The 22,373-nt window shown below is 36.1% G+C and overlaps 1 protein-coding gene and 1 long non-coding RNA gene across 3 annotated transcripts in view; both read right to left on the bottom strand.

Moving 5' to 3' along the window:
* Ppp3ca (protein phosphatase 3 catalytic subunit alpha) overlaps positions 1 to 22,373 on the bottom strand; it is a 239,195-nt gene that overhangs the window by 87,652 nt on the left and 129,170 nt on the right. The gene's annotated exons all lie outside the window — the stretch shown is intronic.
* Positions 4,955 to 7,314, bottom strand: LOC125341425. The gene is made up of 2 exons (XR_007208976.1): positions 5,130 to 7,314; positions 4,955 to 5,092 (listed from the first exon to the last, which is right to left on the bottom strand). It is a non-coding gene; the product is annotated as an uncharacterized LOC125341425 (long non-coding RNA).

Below are 22,373 nucleotides of genomic sequence, written 5' to 3'. Positions count from 1 at the left end.
AGTTTAATCTTGTACTACTGAATAATTGAAAACAAACATGAAGATTGAGTATTTTTCAACTTGTCAGGAAGACATGGATAGCTTGCTATATAGTGTATGATCAAAGAATTCGGAAAGATGCCTTTTATCTGAGAATATCAAAGGCCACCAACTAAAAAAAGATTCAGAGTTCCCATTACAGTGATGAGAAAAGGCTGAGACCATTGAAATACAATACAAGAATGTTGGCATACAGGTAATTCACAGATATTATTACCTTTGCTATGTGAAATGAAACCGATTTGGAGTCTCTCCATGGTTTATTCTTTCAGAAGTGTTACATACCCAATTATTGAACTGCTGTTGCCTCTTTCCCCACTTAATTATCTCCCATATTCCACAATCACCCTATATAAACACAGATCCAGATTCAAATCATACACCCATTTGACTGAATTTTCCCCATAGCTAACGACAGTCTATATTGTAAAATAGGTGGTCTATTTATAAGCAATATACCTTACAATTTACCGAGTTATCTTTCTAAATTGTCACATGACTTTAGTCAGTATGAGGGCAACTGGTATTTCTAAAATCTAGTCAGTTAAGGAATTTGATTCACCTCCTGAGATCCGTGTGCTCCAAATTATAAATATTTTTTTAAAAATCAAGTAGTTGTTTTTTGTGTTGTTTTTTTTTTACCAGTTTGGAGCATATCTAGGAAGTATTAATCCTTCTCAAATGTTTGTCCAACTCCCTGTAGTTAAAATTTTGCCAAATAGACCATCAAGATTGATATGTTGTACAGGAAAAAAAAAGTGGAGCAAAATAAAGTCCATGTGCCCTACAGAGCATTCTGGGAGTCTACAAACTCAAATTAATTGCTTCCTTTCTGATATTCATATTATACTTGGCTTTTCATTGAACTTTTGGGTTTCACTGTGGTATCCAATGGGGGATGTAAATATTAGTCTCATTTCTCAGGGAGAGTCATCAGCCTCTTTTGTCTGTGTGTCTTCCATTCTGTTATCCTGTTATAAATACTACACACTCATCAAAAGTTTGTTGCAAAGTAAAAAGTCTAAACAGATTGTGAAATCATTATAAGCGATTGTAATACATCAAAAATTAAATTAATAAGATTTTTGCATTTTTATCATCAAAGTAATGTACAGAGAGGTTACAGTTACGTACGTAAGGCAGTGAGTACATTTCTTATCAAACTTTTTACCTCTTAGTTCGTTTTTCTCCCACCTTCCCCCCTCACCAGTTCCCTCCCCCCTTCCCTGAGATGTAGAGTTGGTTTACAGCATATTGTCTTGTAAATATTGCTGTTGCATGCATTGGTTGGCCTTTTACCATTTGTCTTTCCATTTCAGTGTTCCCCTTCCTTAGTTATGATCAACATACAAACAAAACCCACAGCACCAAAGTCAGTTACAGTGACAAAAGGGGTAAAACCATGGGGAAGAAAGACAAAAGAAAAAGGGATAATTTCGTAGGGTACATTGGAAATAACAACATCAAGGATTAACCACTTATTTTCATATATTGTAGTTAATTTCACTGAGGATCATCTTATGTGATCATATATACATTTTTAGTGAGCTTTTTTGTTAAGAGTTATATGACTGTATCTTTAACACTATACATTAAGCACCTTTTACAATTTACCTCTTTTTTGTTTGTCTGTTTCCTAATGTTTTACCGGGTGCTACTTCACTTCTCGCTCAAAGTCAGTAACCAAAGACTCACAGTTAAGTTTTGAATAAAATGGCTGAATAATCACTGTTCTAACCAAAGATTTATCTTTTTACTGTGCACTTTTATGTAAAACTCACATTTCTAGATAGAAATCTTTACTCATATTTCTACCAAAAAAGATACATGCATCTTATTCTCAAGCTAAGCCTAAGTTTTATGTTTTCCTACATGGATCCAAATATTCTAGAAATTAAATGCAGAAAAAATTCAGCATATTTGGGTAGTTTATGCATATGTAAATTGCTGAAAAATTCAGAATTTAAGTTTAATTTTCAAATATTTCAAGAAGACCAGTACATTATATTTAATTTCGTTTTTCATAATTTAATCTACATTACATATTTTGTAAAATATATTTACTTTCCAGTAAAGATGTGCTGACTAGAGAGATCAATTAAAAATATAAAATAATATTTGGAAAATGTATTTGTTGCAATTTAACCCAGGGTAAGATATATTAATGAATGTTTTTCTGGGACTTAATAATAAATGCATAAAAACTGAGAATAATGAGAGCAATTGTAAGTATAATAATTCATCTAGAACACAAAAAAGAACTTCAGCAGTTACCTGTAAATGTTTCCAGTACAGACTCTGTCCAGCTGGTCACATTTGATATAGTAGGTGCTAATATATTTTATTTTATTTCACACAATTTTAGAATGTTATATGGGAATCTACCCATATAGATATCTATCCGAATAGGTAACAACTAGTCCAAATTAGATAACACAACTAGATAAAAATGCAACCATGTACTCAGAAGCAAGTTTCGCCAGCAGGAAGTAAAGTCCTTATACAACCTTTTCTTTTTATCAATCTACCAATTATTCAATCAACAAATATTTCAGATCACCTCCCTTGGAGTAGTGAGCATATTATACAATAGAGAGAGAAGACAAGAAAGATACAGTCCTTGCAAGAAATCAATATACCAACTAGAAGAGGAACACAAATATTAAATACAGGCCAAGAAGGGTTTGATTAAAAAGGAATTTAAGTATACCACTCTCAGCAAGTATGCAACAGAATGCATACTTGTTTGGATAAGAAAAGATTCCCCTGGAAAGTAATATTTAAATTGATACCCAAAGGGTCAAAGAGATTGATCTAGGCTAAAAGGGGGGATTTGTAACATGAAAGGTTATATAGATCTAGTTAAAGTCTACCAAGTAAGGGGAATGACAGAGGAGTCTTGTGAAGAAAGCTGCCCTTTGCGCCTTCAGAGCTGTGGTAGAGTTGGGATTCTATCCAAAGGACAAAGAGAAGCTATTAAAGGTTGTTATGCAGGGGCAGTGGCCTGACTTGTATGTGCAGAAACTCTGTGCGTGGGTCTGAATGAGGCAAGAATTATTTGAAAGAAAGAATTCAGTCCTCTCTTAACATAGAACCCAAACAAAGCATGATATTGTACCAAATAAAGGTGCATCCCTTGTTAAGTACAGCTACTAGCAAGCAAGAAGTTATCATGTTTATTTCATCTTTGCTTTATAGCAGCCATTTCAACAGCACACATGCAGCTCAAGATTGTTAAAGATATATAAATGGCAAAAGAGCATTGTAGGTTGGGCACATGGGATATAAAATTTCAGTCATCGCTAGGCATTTGTTTGTTAAGCTGCTAAAAGATTTTTGAATAAAGAAGGTCAACAGAGAGGGTGTCAAAGCATCAACAGAAAGAGATCTTGTCAGAGCTTAATTAGGACTTCCAATTAGAAAACCAAACTCAGGATCTTATTAGCACTCAGCTAGGCATTCTCCTGGAGGAGGAAGTGCCCGTGGCTTATCTAGCTAGCAGTAGTTAGTTATATAGACGACCCCTTCCTGGTGGGCGTAGCTTAAGTATCATACAGCACGGACCTCACTGAAGACTCAGGTCCACTACCTGCAAGTTAGCATCACAACTCACTTTTAATGCAAGAGCAAATCTGAAAATATTCACGGCCTTGGCTTCTGCTCTTTGATAAAAATAATTAGATAAAGGCCATCCATGGCCACCTTTAAGAGACAAGTTAAATAGAGTCTATGTGATAAGGTGTACATTTTCTATGTCATAATGGTAACAACTTGTTTTATTGCATTTACATTTATATAATATATACATATATATTATCGGGATTGTACATACTGCTTGCTTGCCTCCTTATTTTGAGGGAGAAACCATTATTTCCCCCTTTTTAAGTGGTGGCAAATGGGTTCATTGGAGTCGAGTAGTTCTTTTAGTTAAGGTAAAGATCACTCTGTAGAAAGTGTTTACTGTTCTGCTTACACTGTAGAGACTCTCCCAATGATAAAAATTTCAAACTCCAAGTAGCACATCCAGTATTGAAATGCATCAAATTTTAAATTGGTCCCAACTAGCAAGGAGACCAATTGAGAAGTGGTTCCTTGCCCAGGATAGTGAAATGGGTTGGTTCAAACAGTCTATACAATGAGGCAATGAACGTTGTTGTTGTGTTTTGTTTTTTTAACACATTTAAATTCTGTGAATTTGAATCATACAGTACCTTAGCCATCTTTTATTTGGCTGATATAAATCTATTTTAGAACATATTCATTCCCAGAAATACTTTAAAACGTCTGACTAGCTATGGTAACTAACACACACACACACACACACACACACACACACACACACAATCCAAACAACAACAAAAACTTCTCTAATCATAAGGCAGCTCTTTCTTTCCTTTTGATGATATGTCACATATCTGGCATATCTGCGGTTTTCACCAGATATAAAGTATAAAAGAGTAGACTGAATATATGAACGAGTAACAGCAGATTTCACACATAGGGAACAGCTTTCTTGAGTCCTGTTGCCTTTGAAGAGATGAAACAGGCATTTCTTTCTGTGTCCTAGACTTCAGACTAGGTTCCAGGAAGAGAAGTCCCTTCTGCATTTGCTACCTCATCCCCTCTTCTTTCTCATGGGAGAGAGGCTGGTACTCTGAGATCAGAGCAGTAGCAAATGGGCTCAGAGGGTGGCTAGCCTTTATTCTCAAATCTTTGTTCAGGGAAGAGAGATAGTTCCTTTCTCCTGGGAATGGATCCATTTGGCCCCAGGCTTCTAAAAGAAGGGATAATTACATGACTAATATAAGGAATAGTTAAGCATAAATGGTTCCTTTGTTGTAAGTTCCCACTTTGAGAAGCACAAAACTACCTTTCCGCACTAAGTGGCTCATTACTACTTATGGAATATTAGGTGAATTTTAGCTTGAAATAGACTTTACTTTCAAAGCAGGAAACACCGTTTGACACAGAACTAAATGTAGTTAGTAGATGCTGAGAGGAAGAAAAGTATCAAATTCATCAGAACATATCCATAATATTACAAATATTACTACTACTACTACTACTACTACTACTACTACTACTACTACTACTAAAGACCTAGATAATACTTTTGGGAGCTCTTATCATGGGCTGAGTATTATTCTTACAGTCAGAGGCACTCAACATGTCACAGAGGTAGGCTGCATTATTATATCCATTTACAGTTATAGAAACCACATTTCAGTCAAAGAACTGGTTCCTACTCTGAGGTCAGAGTGAAGTTTCACAGCTGGAAAATGCGATTCTCCAATATGCTCTATGATTCAACCACGGCTTTCATATTAAAATAAGAAACTTGCTTTGCTAAAGTACAAAAGTATCAAAGATAAGCAATTCTGGAATGGCTTGAATGGTTCTTTTCAGTGTGTGTTCAATCTCTGGATCCTAATTCAATTGCCTTTTTGTGTCAATAAGCATTGATAATGGAAGCAATGACATTGGCTTATATAAGTCTTTTGGATTTTTTTTTTAATTACACGAAGAGCTCCCACATTTCCACTCTTATGGTTCTTTACAACCTTCCAGGGCCACAGGCCAAGCCCAAAGGCCTTGAACAAACAAACACAAAGAGGGTCAGATATGAAGGTATTTTAAAGGAAACGCAGAGGTATAGCAGCAAGAAAATACATAGTCTAGGGACAAACATCAATTGAATCTGGCCAGACATGAAATGTTCATAAAGGAGAACAGAAGAAAGGTGGGAATGGGCCAGACTGTGGGAGGCTGGAAAGCAGCTTCAATAGTTCTTTGATTTCTAAAATAAAGGTGAGTCATTGTGAATTTGTAAACATAAAGAATGCAAAAATGGTATTTGGGCAAAAATTAATCTAGCAGATTTTTGTGAAATGAATCAAATGAGAATGAGAAAAACTACAGGCCGGAAACACCACAGCCCCTTAGCAATCACAGATAACATATTCACCATTTCAGCTTTTCCCAAGTGATCGCCACCTGTTCTCATTTCTAACTTTTCTAGGGCATAGAGTTATGAGGTTGCTTTGGGAAAGCAAGCCGTGAACTAGCACCATAATTCTGCTTCTCAGTGAAGCTCCCTGTCCTCTACACAGTTCTGCCACCACCATCACACTACAACCCTATATTCAATGTAGCTCATTAAGTGAAATCATGTTTCTTTATGCCAAATGCCACTAAGAAAACTACAACTAGAGAAGTACAAATACACAATGCATTACTGGAAAGCAAGGAGGCGAGTGATTTAAATGTTAAAATTCTACACATTAGTTCCCTGGGAATGTGGCAACATTTTGTACTTTCCACTCTGAAGGAAGAAAGAAACAGAAATTGTGGATACAAAAAGGAATACAAAAAGACTTCAGAAACAATGTAGGCCATAGCAGCCAACTGAAGATATGGAAAGGGGAGGGGGAAAAAAAGCAAGAATAAAAAAGTTACCTAAAATGTCCAGCCTGGGACATAGTAGCAAGACAGGAGACCCTACAGGGGACCTGGGACAAGGAAAAGTCTTCTCTCTGTGTGCCCTAAATCAAGATCTCCAAGGCTGATATAAGTCAACTCTTGTGTGGATGAGAACTGAGTTGGATATTTGGGAGGTCTTTTGAAATCCTACCCAGAAGGATGTGGAGAGGAAAGTCATGCTGAAAACATTCCATTTCCTTTCATGTTGCAGGCTGGGGATATTCTAATACCGTGGTTTCCAAATCAAACTTACATAATTCTCTTACTTCTGAATAGGCTTTATGAACCCTGAACAGTTTCCCAGTCTTCATGATCAGTTTCCAGATAATTCTGTTTTCAATTAGTATCTAAGAGCTACAGGTGTTTCAACTTTGGTGTATTTAAATAAGGAAACCTTGTTGATGAAAATCATAACTGAAGAGAAGGACTACAGGTGAAACAATTTTACTATGTTAAAAAATTATCTTTGTTTTATAGGAAAAGTTTCAGGGTGACAAATGTTCAGTGAAATAATGTAAGCTGGCTATTCCCCAAGAAGGTGAGAATGAAACAATAACCCACTAGAAACCTGAGACTGCAAGCCTAGAGAATTACTCACAGTGACAAAGAGCCATTATCTAGTCCCTCACCAGCCTCATCTGTATCCCCCACTAAAGTAACAGCAACTCCAGGGAGCTCAGCACTGAACAGAGAATGTGTTATGTGCAAACAGTTTTCAAACATATCACAAATGGAAACCTGGTGAAGAGAGAACAGCTGAAGTAGTATGTAGCAAGAAAAGGCAGTAGTTAAGAGAAAGATGCTTTTGCATAAAAAATGTATTTGAGGTTCAAATGAAAAACAAATCAAATAAGGGGAGAGTCCCTTTTCAGTTTTAATGGTTAGGACTTTGGACCTGTATCCTATCTTATTTAAATGTTGAAGGACAAATATTGCCAGCACTCAGTGACCTCAACTATGGCCTTGACTGTGATGTCCCGCAGCTTGTGCTAAGTAATGTGCACAAATCAGACAGTTTTAATACTCAATAACCAACCACAAAAGTATGTATGAGCTATAAATCATACAGTTTACCAAACATAGGAAATGTTCAGAGGCAATGTCAAAAGCAACTTAGCTGAAGCATCGTTAACAATCAGTTAAAAGCAAATTCCTGTCTTGGTAGCCTAAAGTAATTTTAATCAATATCATTCATTTTATTTAATCCTGATACCACTCACCATAGACCTTTTTATGAATGAGAAAAAAAACACTAAGGCTCAAAATGTTTAAGAAACTTTATATTCCATGGTAACTACAGCTGGCTTAGTTTACTCTGGGGCTTGTCCTATTTAATTCTCTGTTCTCTAAGGTACCACTGCTTTCTCTCTTCTGCAGATGAGCAACTGAGACTTTGTTTTAGGTAAGTGGCACAAATGGGCAAGGTATTCAGTCATTCATTCATCCAAGATTGAATAATAGTTCCTCACAGTGTAGACCTGGGCACATAGGGAGATCATTAGAGGGAGAAAAATTAGAACTACAAAAGACATGGGTATAAAAAGTCAATGATTCTGAGGCCAGTGCTATTCCCTAGGCCATAGGATCTAAGCAGCTGCTTCTGAATTTTCCCTCTCCCCCTCTCACCCCTCTAATGCTCTGATCCATTGTCTAACCTTTCTGTTCCTGCCTCAGGAAAAGAGCAGTTGCTTGCCCCTGATTTGATCTGGTTTTATATTATTTCCAAGGAAAATAGCCAGCATTTTATAGTAACCCAACCTTTCCATTTAAAGAAATGGGCTAGACTTGTGGTCAGATTTTCTACCTTCAGCTTTTCAATTTAGTAAACTAGACTGGCCTTTCTGGTAGCTAAACGATGATAGCTTTTGTAAAAAAAAAAAAAAAATCAATGTTTAATAATGATAAAATGAGTACATGTATTTTATTAATGGAAATTGACTCAGAAACCCTAATGCAAAAATTCTTTTACACAATATCCTGGGTTGTCATTATTTTGAAAAACAATATAATATAATCTTATGACAGCACTCCAAGATTCCAGAAAGAAATCTTTGAAAAATATACATTTATGGATGTAGGGCTAAGTCTAAAATAAGTATCTGCTTGCTCCAGATACCTGAGATATGTACATCAAAACCATCTGTCCACAGAAATGGGGCCACTGTGAGGGGCAGGATTATTCTTAGAATTACAAAAATTGGAGATACCTATAAAATATGCTTTGTGATTCTTATTGAAAATAGCCTAATCAAAAAATATTGAGGTGGTTATCATTATAAGAATTAATATGGGATAAGGTGTCAGCCACCTTAGGAAAGCAGAAAAAGAAAACAATGCAAAATGTGAAGTTGAAAAGTCTGTTTGGTACCAGACTGTCTTATTCTATACACTACTGAACTAGAATGTGCTGTGTAATTTAGTAGTGTGGTGAAGGCAAACGTCTGTAATGACTTCAGTGATGAAATGGCTAACAAAAATCCTCAAGTACTTACATTTATGTCATCGGGGAAATCAAATGACAGCAATGGTAAATTATTCTAGCCTTCCTCTCCAGATTTTGAGTCACTTGAAACAAACAACTTATTCTTTTGGCTGAAATCTTTTCATCTAAAGTAGCAGGGATCTGAGTACCCTGGATACTATAGATACTGATATTAGAACGAAGGAAGGGAAATGGAATATCAAAATTGTGAAACAAAGGATAAAAAAAATGACTCCAAAAGCAATACTTACAAAACCATTTGGTGTAAAACAACTGAATAACTCATGGGGGGAGGGAGGAAAGAGAAAGGGGGAATGAGAGAGGAGGTAACAAATTGTACAAGAAATGTACCCACTGCCTTACATATGAAACTAACCCCTCTGTACATTACTTTGACAATAAATAAGTAATTATTCAGGAAAAAATGATTATTTTTAAAGACAAAAAAATAAAGTAGCAGGGAAAGAGCTAATCACACTTTTAAAATCTCCTCAAACATTAATATTCATGAACCCAATAAATAATAATAATCTCAAGTTAATGTATAAATAAACGTTATTTGGTATCCAGTAATGCTGAATGTACAGATATTCTTGCTATAAGACAAGATGAAGTATGCACAATGATTCATAATGCTCTCATTTGTTTCCATGAAGCCAAACTTGTACTTGAGTTGCCTAAAGTCGGTGGTACATCTGTCCTCTCTTCAATCTGCAAACACCTCTCAAAATAAATGGCGGCTTGCTTGTGATTTTTATCAATGAGGAAGCATTTTCTGACTTCTGCATATACAGAGTCTATTCTTTTTATTATTTTTATGAGCATGTATTAGTTATACAGAGATGGGGGTGAGGTTAGGTGACATTTCCATACATGTATATAATGTATTCCAATAAATGTCACTCACACTCAGAGTGGATCTATTCTTTAAAAATACTTTTAAAATAAGACAAATGCAGATATTCTTTAGAATATGTGTGTGAGAAAGACATTCAAAGATACCTTTCCAGGTTTCAGAAATATAGAGACAAGGTGCTCAGGAATTAGATCTGCTATCATCAAAAGAAAATGTGAATCCTGTAGCAGTCAAAGATAACTCAGAATTCAAAGGTTTCTTTTTAAGTATCCTTACCAGTAAGAAAGTACCATGTTTTATTTTAACATGGCTCCCTCAATCACAATAAATTCAATTACCCATGAGTCATTTCACTAGCTGCTACAACATGGTATAATACATTAAACATTTTTCTTGAGCTATAATTTTGGTATTTAATGAAACTAAACAGACTGTCTTAGGGTTGCTATGGGAATATTCATCAAATGGGAAGGAGCTGGTAGTAAGATCTCTGCTGAAAATGAGAAGACTGGCAGTCCCAAGAATCATTGAAATTCAAACATTAAGAGAAAAGATTCAGTTGACAATTAGGATTTTACACAATTGAAAAATCTTTTACCACATAAAAGTGATAGCTCCATGGTTCTTGCAGTTCTTGGTGAAGCTTTCAAAATTCAAACACAGTTGAAAATTTCTAAGCAATGAAGGAAAAGAAACAAATGGCTTCAACACCTAAGGAAAAATTCATTTGTTCCTTTAAGGAGAGGAAATGGCCAATACATTCGTCTGCACCATGTAACAGTGTTGTTTGGATGAGGAGAGCTTATGTTTCTCTAAACATCTGTAAATAACTTGGCTGTACATGCATTCTACCAGCAACTTCTACCTTGATATTAGCCTTTATTAAAAAAAAAAATTGAGGGCTGGGGATATAGCCTAGTGGCAAGAGTGCCTGCCTCGGATACACGAGGCCCTAGGTTCGATTCCCCAGCACCACATATACAGAAAACGGCCAGAAGCGGCGCTGTGGCTCAAGTGGCAGAGTGCTAGCCTTGAGCGGGAAGAAGCCAGGGACAGTGCTCAGGCCCTGAGTCCAAGGCCCAGGACTGGCCCCCCAAAAAAAAAAATTGAAGATATATTGGTTAGCTGTAGAACTGATTGTTTCTTTGGTGCTTTGTGGAAAATAAATAGGACTTTTTCCCAACCTTTGATGTTGAATTTCCTAGTTAGTCAACATACTCAAAAAGGTGGAGTTCCCAGATATGCACCGATGTGCAACACATTATATGTAGTTTTTAATATCTTGAACACTGAGATTAACATTTCTCAGAAGTGCTGCCTCATCCTGTCCCTGTAAGAGTTTTACATCACTTTTATTATTTCTTGATTTGTAGAACAGGTATATGTTCAACTAATCTTTCTTGTCAGTCAATATTCATTAACATGCTCTTAACTATTTTCTCTGCATTGCAGAGGCTCAATATTTCTTTGTTTAATATAGAAGTTGTCCAAGTATTATTTAAAAAAAAAAGAAGAACACATCAACAACAGAATTTGCTAATCCAAGAAGAACTAGAAACACAAACCCACAGGGTAATCATTGGACCTTTTTACATGAAGGTAAAAGGAATTTATCTAATAACATTACGGAAGTATATTCCAACTGGCATATTAGCTTTGTCAGGAGTGAGACTGAGAACTGAGAACTATGAAACTGTCTAAATACCAACAGAATTGATTTCTATGTGACACAGACTTGTCTCACCCAGTTAACTAAGAGAAAATCAGTAGATAATGTGGTGATAGAATGAGCAAAGGTTTGAAGATGGCAGACTTGCTAGGTAGTTAATTTAATAATTAGTATTAATTTGAAATTCTACTGGCAAAGTACAAACACAAACCAGGTAGAAGATGAAGTATTAACTCATGTAGCAACATAGTTTAAAAGATGAATTTGCATACAAGGTTGATGTAAAAGAATTTTAGAATGAAACATGTACAATAGGTAAAAAATAACCAAGTACTCTTAAGTCAAAGAAATTCAACCATACACAAAAAAATTAGAGACAAATACAGTTTCTTCCAGACTCAGTGAACTCTCCTGGTTAAGATTTTCTTTTCACTTTTCAGACGCTGTCACCTTAGCTTTCTTCAAGTACACAAGCCACTCTATTTCTCTTGTGAGGCAGCAGGTGAAGGGGGCCTGGTCGTGGTGCTAGGGTTTGAGGAAAGGGTGCCTCCTCTTTCTAATTCTACTTGCAACTGAACATTTTGACCTGAATTCAGCAGAAAAGTAGGTGAGCAATAATTTGCCTTAAGTCAAATTCCAAACGTTCATGCTTTCAAGTGAATACATTTGTGTCATTAATTGAAGGAAGTGGGGCAAATATAAAAACATTATGTAAAACAAAAAAAGGTGATAAGCTCTTACGAGCAGCCATTATGATGACAAACTGTGGAGCCACAGTCACTGGAGTGAGAAATTCCTGGAACAGAGATTCCTGCTGCAGAGGTGCTTATTTGAGGTAATAAAGGAATAAGAATAAATAATAACAAACGAGAGTAAATTGCTTGTGGACATACATACAACACTATGTCTTTTTTTTGGTGAACCGCAGATACCTGGTTAGTGGGTGATTTTCTTTGCCTGTAGAACTATAATACAAAGCTCACTGAAGGGCTCAGTCAATATTGAATTAATTGAATTCTTCTGTTGTGGTTGTTGTTGGCCATGGGATTTCAACTCAAAGCCTGGGCTCTATCCTTGAGCTCTTTTGCTCAAGGCTAGCACTCCACAACTTGGAACCACAAGTGCACTTCTTGAAGTCATTATTAATTGAATGAACAAGTATCCACCAAGTGTTTGACATATGTTTGCTATTGCTATCGACACTGGACATAGAATAATGGTGAAAAAATCCCCACTCACCCTGACCATACATTGGAATGAGGTAGATAGACAATAAATACATTAAAAAATGGAGCTTCAGCCAGATGCGGGTGGCTCATGCCTGTAAACCTAGCTACTCAGGAGGCTGAGATCTGAGGATCATGATTTCAAGCTAGCCCAGAAAGGGAACTCCATGAAAATAACAACAACACAGAAATGGGAGGAAATACACCTTCTTGCTTCTTATTGAATATTACCCACAGAAAACCAACGCAGGAAAATTGCAGAAAGTATCTGAGATTCTCAGCTTTAATCTCTTGGCCACTAGAGGCTATATTTCTTCTAGATTATTCTAATGCTACGATGAAAATTAAAAAACAAAAGCAGTGAACATTTTATATACTTCAAGTAATTATGTAGAATTTGATGGGAAAGGAGTCAAGGGCAGAGAGAAAGAGAGAGAGAGAGAAAGAGAGAGAGAGAGAGAGAGAGCAAGAGCGTGCACCCTAGGGGTGGAGTGAGAGATGATAAAAACAAAATTAAAAATAAAAATTGGAATAGCCTTTTAAGTTTTCTAGAAATGCTCGCCACACTTGACTCAACTGTATACCTACCTTCTGTTCTCTATGGCTCTGAGTCTTTCTGAGATACATTCACACCAGAATTTTAGTCAAAAATAATAATCAAGTTTCATTTATCCTCCCTGTAACTCAATTAGGCTTCATATTCCTTTCATAATATAGTGACATTCTCAAGTGTGGCTCAATCTGTTTAAACTCTTACTGAACATCTATTCTATGCTAACAGGACAATGATACCAACAACAAAAAAAGTCCCTGTCCTCCAAAAGCTCATGGTCTAGTCTTAGTGCAACTTATGTGGACAAATAATCATTTTGGTGTTTCAAAAACTTAAAAATTAAATTCCAGGGAGAAAAACAATTGGGGTCTACAAGAATCGTGTGTGTGTGTGTGTGTGTGTGTGTGTGTGTGTAAACCATATTGACCATGTTTCACGTAGCTAGCAAAACTCACTAAAGGGTAGTGTACAGTATTAGTAGTTTGCACGTCTGCCCTGTCATGTGTTTTTCTGCAGGGGGCAGTAATTGGGGTGATTCATTTGCTAGACAGGTGCCCCATCACTTAAGCCATTCTCCAAACCCATTATTATGCTATTTTTTTAAGATATGGTTTCAGGCTGACCCCACACCACAATCCTACCAGTACCTCCCAGATAACTAAGATTATACACATGAACCACCACACCTACCTTGCTGTTTGAGATGGAAGTGGGGGTGTCTCACTAACTCTTTGTCAAGGCTGGCCCTGAAATGTGATCCCACACAATTTCTGCTTCCCAAGTAATTGAGATTATAGGCATGAACCACCATACCTGGCCCTGTAAACTTTTTTTGTGTCATCTGAAAATAATCACATTTTACCATGGAGTGTCAATCAGGGTGACCTATGAAGCCTTAAAGGCAGAGGTCAGAGTTACTGAGTAAGAGGACTTAGACAGATGCATAAGAAAAAGCTCTGTAGTTAGTTGTGATATACACTCTAGCTTAAGAGCCAATCCTTTTACACAACATCTTCAATGAAGGTAACTAGCACAGATAAACACCAGGGATTAAACAAAATTTTGGTTAAAAGTTCTACTACTTGATAATTGTAATGTAAACAATAACTAAGTCCTACTGTGCACTCTTGAGTTTCTTCCACAGTATCCTTTCTTTTTTTCTTTTACAAAATTGTTACTAACCCAATTCTTCTAGAAACTGGAGCACAGAGAGGCCAAATAACTTTATCTAAAGTCCCAAACATAAACACAGAGCTAGATTAGACTCTGACACAAGGATGCCCAGTCACCACTTCATATGGGAATTTATTCTAATGACTCTGGCAAACAAAATAGAAATACAAGACACAAATACTTCTCTTTTTATCCTCTGTAAGACTTATTCACAAACACAAATGATTGGGTAATGTGTTTAATACCTGCTGGAATGAAAACATTATGAGAATGATGAACCTATTTTCTCATTTTTTATGATACACCCTATTTATTAACACAGTACCCAATAATAATAGCATTCAATAAATATTGGCTGTGCCAATATTGACTGAATAAATGAGTTACAAATGCAGATGACTGTAGATGTACGTTTTCTTTTCTTTTTCTTCTTCCTTTCTTCTTCCCTACCTTCCTTCCTTCCTTTTTCTTTTTACTGGAAGAATCCCATTTGTAAACAGACTTAATCTAGAGTATTTGTGTCTAGCAAAAAACCATTCAAAGAAGTGAGGGAGACTATCATCTTCAAAGTCCCACTTGATGCTTTCAATAAGGCCATGAGATAGGTGGTACAGGTGTAATCATCATGTTTTATTGTAAAAAGCCCTCAACATAACATGTGCTAACAATTGATGCTACATTCTGAAAACTTAGACTTGTGAAGATGAAAGAGTCTATGTTCAATAGAACTCCAGACTCCGAACGGCAGCCTTAGTGAGCAATCTCTTAACATCCAGTAGCTTTTTCTTACTTCTTTCTAGTAGCCTACTCTAAATACTTGGAAGAAAACCTGGTATACAGGTGGTACTAAATTAATTACTACATTGTGGAACTCTTAAGAGTCTTGAATATGATAGAAAAACCAACACTGTGATTCACACATACTCTTAGTCACTGTTCCCTTGTGACTAATGTCCATAAAAGTTATTCTCACTTCCCTTCGCTTCAAAATCTTGAAAGGGACTGTGTTTCTCTTCCATATTTTCAGATTCCATCTGAGCAAGTATGGTCCCTTCTACTACGAGTCTTCAATCTAATTCCATGAAATCACCTAGCTCATTAATCCAAGAAGGGGGAGAACTTAAATCTTTAAATCAGGACAGATAATTTACACTACAGAGTTCATTTGCTCTCTCATTCCCCAAAGACCTATGAAACATGTCTGTACATTTATTTTCCTTTCTAAAACCTGTAGCCTCCATTTTAATAGCTTTTATAATGATGTTGTTAAAAACCAAGGTTACAAAATTGCAACTGTGCTTTATTTTCACAATTCAGTCTAATAAATTAATTCACCATATAGTTACCCATTAATTTCTTTTGCTCTGAAGAAAGGTAGCCTTCCCAGCCTTGTGCTAATTTCTCTGACAGTCACAAGCCACTCCTTCCTCAGACTTCTCCCACTCTACCCTCTGCTTCTCAGTGCAGAAGCGAAGTCATGCAGCCAGTGAAGCTGGAAGACAGATTCTGGCATAAAGAAAGCCTGTAAAAACTAATAGAATTGTATGCTTGTTATTAATTTAGAGTGGCGGGACAGTGAGATTTGTAAATAGAAATGTCAGGAGGCCTAGCTTTGTTTCTGTGGGGAATGTATGGATGAGTGGTAGGCAGGTAGTTTTATGAGCAGACACAGGGATTGGAAATTTGTGATATCTACAGTTATTTCTGGCTGTAACAAATGACACTTTTTGGCAAAAAGGTTTATCACTGAACAAATTTAAGGTTCATCAACAAAAACAAACCGCGTGGTTCAACAGTTAGCTAAAAGAAAAGACCACTAACAAATGATCGTGTATGACATTGATTGACATGATGACACGAGATACATGCTGTCGGTATCATTCCTGTGTAACAGGTAAGAGTCCTTTCTGCTAAATAATGAGCAGAGAACGTACGTTGCTTAAGTGACAAAGCAGGTAGATTCGGAATGTGAACCTAGATCAACTCAACCAGCAAGTGCCAGCTCCTTTTTACAAATATTGTCTTCCAAATAATTACCAATAATAGTGATAGTAATTTTACAGGACAGAAATGGAATGAAATATGACGTCATCCTTGTAGCGCTGAAGGCAGCTGAGCTTCTCCCTGTTCACCTAACTAACTCCATGGCCATGATCATAATGAAGCTGAACGCTAGGCTCAGTTTCTTCAAAGGTAGAATGAGAAATTAAAACGGCATATATTTTCTAAGTCTGTTTGTGTCTTTGCTTATAGGGAAATGAGATCCAACTTGTTAATCTGGGCCTCTCTGCTTTCTATTTGAAGTTTTGCACAATATTTAATATTTCATTTGTTAAGGATATGTACTGCTAATAAATAGCTTAGAAATCGCTGAATCTAGTGATCATTAAATTCTCAAGTGTACTCTATGACCCTAGACAATACCTTTGTTTTTATTAATAACAATGGGATTCCTTCGATATCATTTAACATTATCTTTTAAAACATGAACTCTAAAAGGTATACTTTCAAGGAAAGGAAACAAACTGGCTAATCTACATGATCTCTTCTAGTAAGGTATCACAAAATTAGATGATATTGGGAAATAACTCACCAATAAGCAAAATCATGGATATGTTGTTTGTTTTTTTAAAGATCTTAAATCCTTTTGTATTTATGCACTCTTATAACCTGGCTTAAATTTTTCTTTAACACTTGAATTAAATACTGCATTTCCTCCAAACCACATGTCAAAGTCTAAAGTATTGTCAGAGGTAACAATAATAAATATAAATAAATACAAATAATAATAAACTATGCAGGTGAACCTGAATACACACATGCAGAAATGTATAGAATTTGAAGTGTTTAAGTACATATTAGCATAGGTGTATTTCTTTTTTTGAACTACATTAAAGAACATGAATTGTATATTTGAGTGAGATCAAACCTTCAGCTGGCCAGCAAATGGACTGATGTAGGAAGGAGAACAATTATGCAATGCTATAACAATAGCCAGCACTCTAGAGTGTGGACAGTGTGCCACACATTGCTTCAGGAGCTCTGGAGATGTACACTGACTCACCCCTTTGAGGTAGACACTCAAGTTCAGTGCATACATGTAATTTGAACACTCATAGAACAAGGAAGTGACAGAGCAAGATTTCAATCTAGGCACCTTGGCTCTGGGCCATGTAGGTATGAAGGTGTGTGATTTGTGGAATAGGAATTGCGGAGAGAACTGCAGGACAAGGGCAAGGCAAGACCTGAAAAATATAATATAAAAATATAACATAATCTGTAACAGTAGATGCAAAGGAGCTATGAAGGTCCTGAAAGCAATTATTAAAACAAAGAGAGAGGAACAAAAGAGAATTTCCAGAAGAAGCTGGAATGAAAACAATCCTGTTTTTGAAGCTATAAAAATCCAAAAAGACTTGTGAAAGAAAAAGTCCTACTACTGAGAAGTTAAAGGGATTGCTAACTGTGATGGCTTGAATTGGGACAGGGACATAGAAGCTGACCTGCAGTCACTCCTCATTTTTTCACTGAGGAAAATGAGGCATGGTGAGGTGACTTGACTTGTGCCACATTATTCCAGATATTAAGTGGCACATCTACTATGCTCTTCACTCTTTCACTGGAGCCATTTTTATTGTTATTTTTGTCCTTAACATTTCTCCCAGATCTAAGCATATATAAATGGTTTCAATTCTGTATTCAGTAAAGGAGATCCAAGGAAACAGAAGAAATGAAACTCTATAATACATCCATATTATTTTTCAAAAATATGAAGCTGTATACAATATTAATGTCATGTAGGCCTGTGGACGAATAAGTAGATAAGGAAAACATAGTATATGCATACTATTGAGCCATTAAACAGAATAATGTCATTTACAAGCAAGTGGATATAGAGATCATCACACTGAATGAAGCAAGTTAAGCTCAAAGTGATTAATGTTGCTTTTTCTTTCATATGTGGAATTTAGACTAGTATAACCTAGATTAATATAATGTAGAACAATGTATATTATCTAGAAAAAAATATACATAATGCAAACCTACTACAGATATGATCTAGAGTAACAATCCAGAATTGTGTAATCAAGAGTAATAATGAAAATGATAATATCAAAACTACAGGAATGTGAATGGGGAGTACTATGAGACGAGAAAAGGATAGAGAATGATCAAAGTGTATATTATATATACATGTGAACAGAGCATAATGAAAACCACCAAAAACAGATAAAAGGAAGGTGGGTTGTGAGTATAAAAAAGAGATAACGTATAGTACATCCATGTTTTGAAATACCATAATATAAAAACCCTTGTAAAATTAGTATGTGCTAATAAGATTATAGTTAAATATAATTTTATTGCTATTATTAAGGTGTTATATAGAGGGGTTACCATTTCATAAGTTGGATAATGAGAATATTTCTTTTAGGACAATGCTACAACCCTTCCTTTCCTTTCTCCCAGTTTCTGCTTTTTGTTCCTACCCACAATTACATAGTTCATTTTCCATATATCTACTAGGTGCAATGGCTGCATTTGTTCACCCTTTCTTCCTCCATTTCTGTGCCTCCTGGTACTCCCTTTCAAAAGACAAAACGCAGACAAAGGTTTGCAAAGCCAAAAGAAATGACACTTCCACCACCACTACCAACAACCAAAAAACCCAATGTTTCCATTTCCTGGTATTCATTTTGATAAATGGCATTTTAAGTGTTCACTAGAGTTTTGCATTTGCCTGCTTGCCCTAAGAGTATGCTAATAAAATTCTTTGTTTAAAATAAGTATACTTGAATATATCCTAAACACTTGAAGAGAAGGAAGCTACTAGAATCGACAGTCATGGGTGTATGAAATACCTTCTACTTTCAAACCCAAAGGGAAAGCAGGAGGAAACCTCAGCACAAATATTAGGCTGAATCTACCACACAGAGGTGTAACTTTGGGAAGCTAAAAACATGGTGTTTTATTCCATTTTCCACAGGAAAATGAGAATAGATCATTGTGGGACAGTCCACTAGCATTATGTGGTCTCCACAAAAACCTTAAGCCATTTCATGGTAATTATGAGGGCGGATGAGGGAGACTTCCTCAGTGGTTAAATAGGGATAGTTAGGAGGTGGATAAAACATGCCTCTCAGGTCTTTAGCTGCCTGCTGCCAAATGTGATGCAAGAAACACCGGAAAACTCTAGGTCAAAGGCAAAGTGAAAGTACTTTAAGGGATTACTTTACTTAAAGGGTAGTGGAAAGAGCCAGCTAGATCTAGACTAAGTGAGAGAAGAAAAAAAAAACCTGATTTATAGCTGAAGAGTCACATGAATTGTATTTAAAAATATGTTCAGTTCTAATAGCACCAACAAAAATTCAATTGTAAAAGTAACATTAACATGTTACATAAGTAAAAATCTCATTCTTGTTCACAAGGAAACAGAGAAAAATAAGGACATTGGGACACAGTAGAAAGCCATGAAGACTTGGAAGAGAATGAAGTATTTCTTCTAGCTTCACTCTAACCAATGCCCTTGACATTGCCAGACCACTGTAACTTCATTTCATTATGCTACCACATCTGGAAAGCCAAGAGCTAGAGTATTCTCTAAGCCTTTTTCTTACAAAAGTAAAATTAGAGGTGCATAGAAGGAAAATAACCACAGTAAAAATTCAATGCATAGGGGCAAATCATTAATGCAGTACCTTCAAAGCTTTGTGATATACATTCGGAAGAGTGCTTGTGTCCAACATGTGAGAAGGCCTGTGAGCTTCAATCCCAGACACAAAAAGGGGAAATGGACAAGAAAGAGAAAAAAGAGGGAAAGGATGAACTGTTCACTACTTGCTATTCTTAATATGTAATTACTGTAAAACCTTTCCCCTAAACAATAGCAAAACATAGTCAACATCCAATAAAACACCAGTAACTATGTAATAGATCAGAGTAGTTTTCTTGTAATTCATACTTCCTTTAAAAAATTTTTATTTTGTTGTTTGTTTTTTTTAGTTGATTGTCGGGCTTGAACTCTATGCTTGGGCACTGTTTCTGAGCTCTTCAGCTCAAGGCTAGTGCTCTACCACTTGAGCCACCGCTTTTGGTTTTTCTGATGCTTAATTAAGAGTCTCACAGACTTTCCTGCCCATGCTGGCTTTGGACCACATCCTCAGATCTCAGCCTCCTGAGTAGCTAGGATTACAGGTATGAGCCACCGGCATCCGGGTTCATTCTTCCTTTTTACTGTGCTTCTTCTAGAGCCATAATGAATTGTTAGAGACTAAAAAGATGTGGATTCCCTTATTTATATGAGAAGAATGTAAAAGTGCCTGTGTTTGAAGAACAAAACTATTTTGTTGAAAATGACCTCTCACGATAAAAACAGTCTTTAAGTGAATGATGGAAATTATGTGGAATACTGAAACACTCACAGAAAGTAAACTAGTAATCCTGAAATGTTCAGGAAAGCAGGATACAGTGGGAGGCTGAACTACACTACACAATTAGGAAAGTTAAGGTATCTTTTACTTTGACACATAGCTGTTTCCAAGGGTAGCTGGAGAAATCTCTGATTAGGCTCATCAAGTTGCTAATCAAGAGAGTCACTTTGGAGTTCCACACACACGCACACACACATACACACACTGAGTAAGAAAGAGACTCTAAGCTGAACAGGGCTTTGTGCTCACCTACAATAATCTCCTCATGAATTATAAGAATGAAATATCAGAGCTAGCACTTCCTTTGGGACTCTCCTGATTCATACCATTTCTTGCTCTTCCTTTCTGTTTTAGAAGACAGTTTCCACAAACACCATTATTTTCCTTTTCCTGTAAAACTCAGAGAAAAGGTTTTGTCTTTTTTTCCCCTTTTGTTTCAAGTTTAGTTTAAGGAGATCCTAACTGAAACAACTGTACTTTCACTTGAAACTAAAACAAATGTCAAAAGCAACTCACAAATGAGTCACATGGAGAGCAGAATTCAGGTGCTAAGGAAACACACCCAACACAATAGTTTCTTAAATCCTCTGAGATGAACTTTTGAATGTTGTGTCATAAATTATTACAGTCATTTCTGACTTGTCCCACAAGGGCAAATATGAAGAAATCACTGACTATATAAGCAAATGCTTGACGTTTGTTAGCAAGAATAAGCACGTACCTTTTCAGACTGCATGAAAGTAATTATCATAGTGCAGAGTCAGCTACTACACATGAAGAAATAGGATTTCTTCTCTACAATAAAGATAATCACATTTGTATTAAAGAAAGCTTGGTATGTATATGTGCATGCTTCAATCTTATTGATAATAAAGGACTGCTTCTGTTCACTAAAGTTCTTATTACATCAAGTGTTGAGTGAGCAGCTTTTCAAACATTTTCTAGTCTTACTACATGTTAAGGTAGAAATAAAGCAACCTCTAATGGTACTTTGGTCCATGAGGGATGGTGTATAGAATGGTGATCCCATAAGATCCTATCACAATGTGAGGTTACAGCTGCCACAGTTTGTGTAAGTATACTACATGATAGTATACATCAATAAAAGCACACACCACATCTTAGAACTCATCCCACTGTTAGGCAATGCAGGGCTGCATCTCAATCAGTTACTTGAATAAACAAATGCAGGTGAGTCATGTTAGTTGACTTTTTAGCCTGGTGACTAATCTTGGAGACAGGGTTATTTTTCCAATTTTCCCTTCCTAACACATACATTTGTGTGTGCACATATATATGTATATATGTGCACACACTATACATATGTATATATATATATACACACACACACACACAATTTTCTAGAACACATTTGAGCCCATTGATGCTTAGGTTTTACTTTCTGTAAAAATGTTAATTTACCATTTGCAAGTAGCAGGGTAAATACACAAATTTAACATTAGACAC

This window comes from Perognathus longimembris, chromosome 24, assembly GCF_023159225.1.
Source record: "Perognathus longimembris pacificus isolate PPM17 chromosome 24, ASM2315922v1, whole genome shotgun sequence".
NCBI lineage: Eukaryota > Metazoa > Chordata > Mammalia > Rodentia > Heteromyidae > Perognathus > Perognathus longimembris.
Note: the sequence above shows the minus strand (reverse complement) of the source record. Positions and strands in the feature narration are given on the sequence as shown.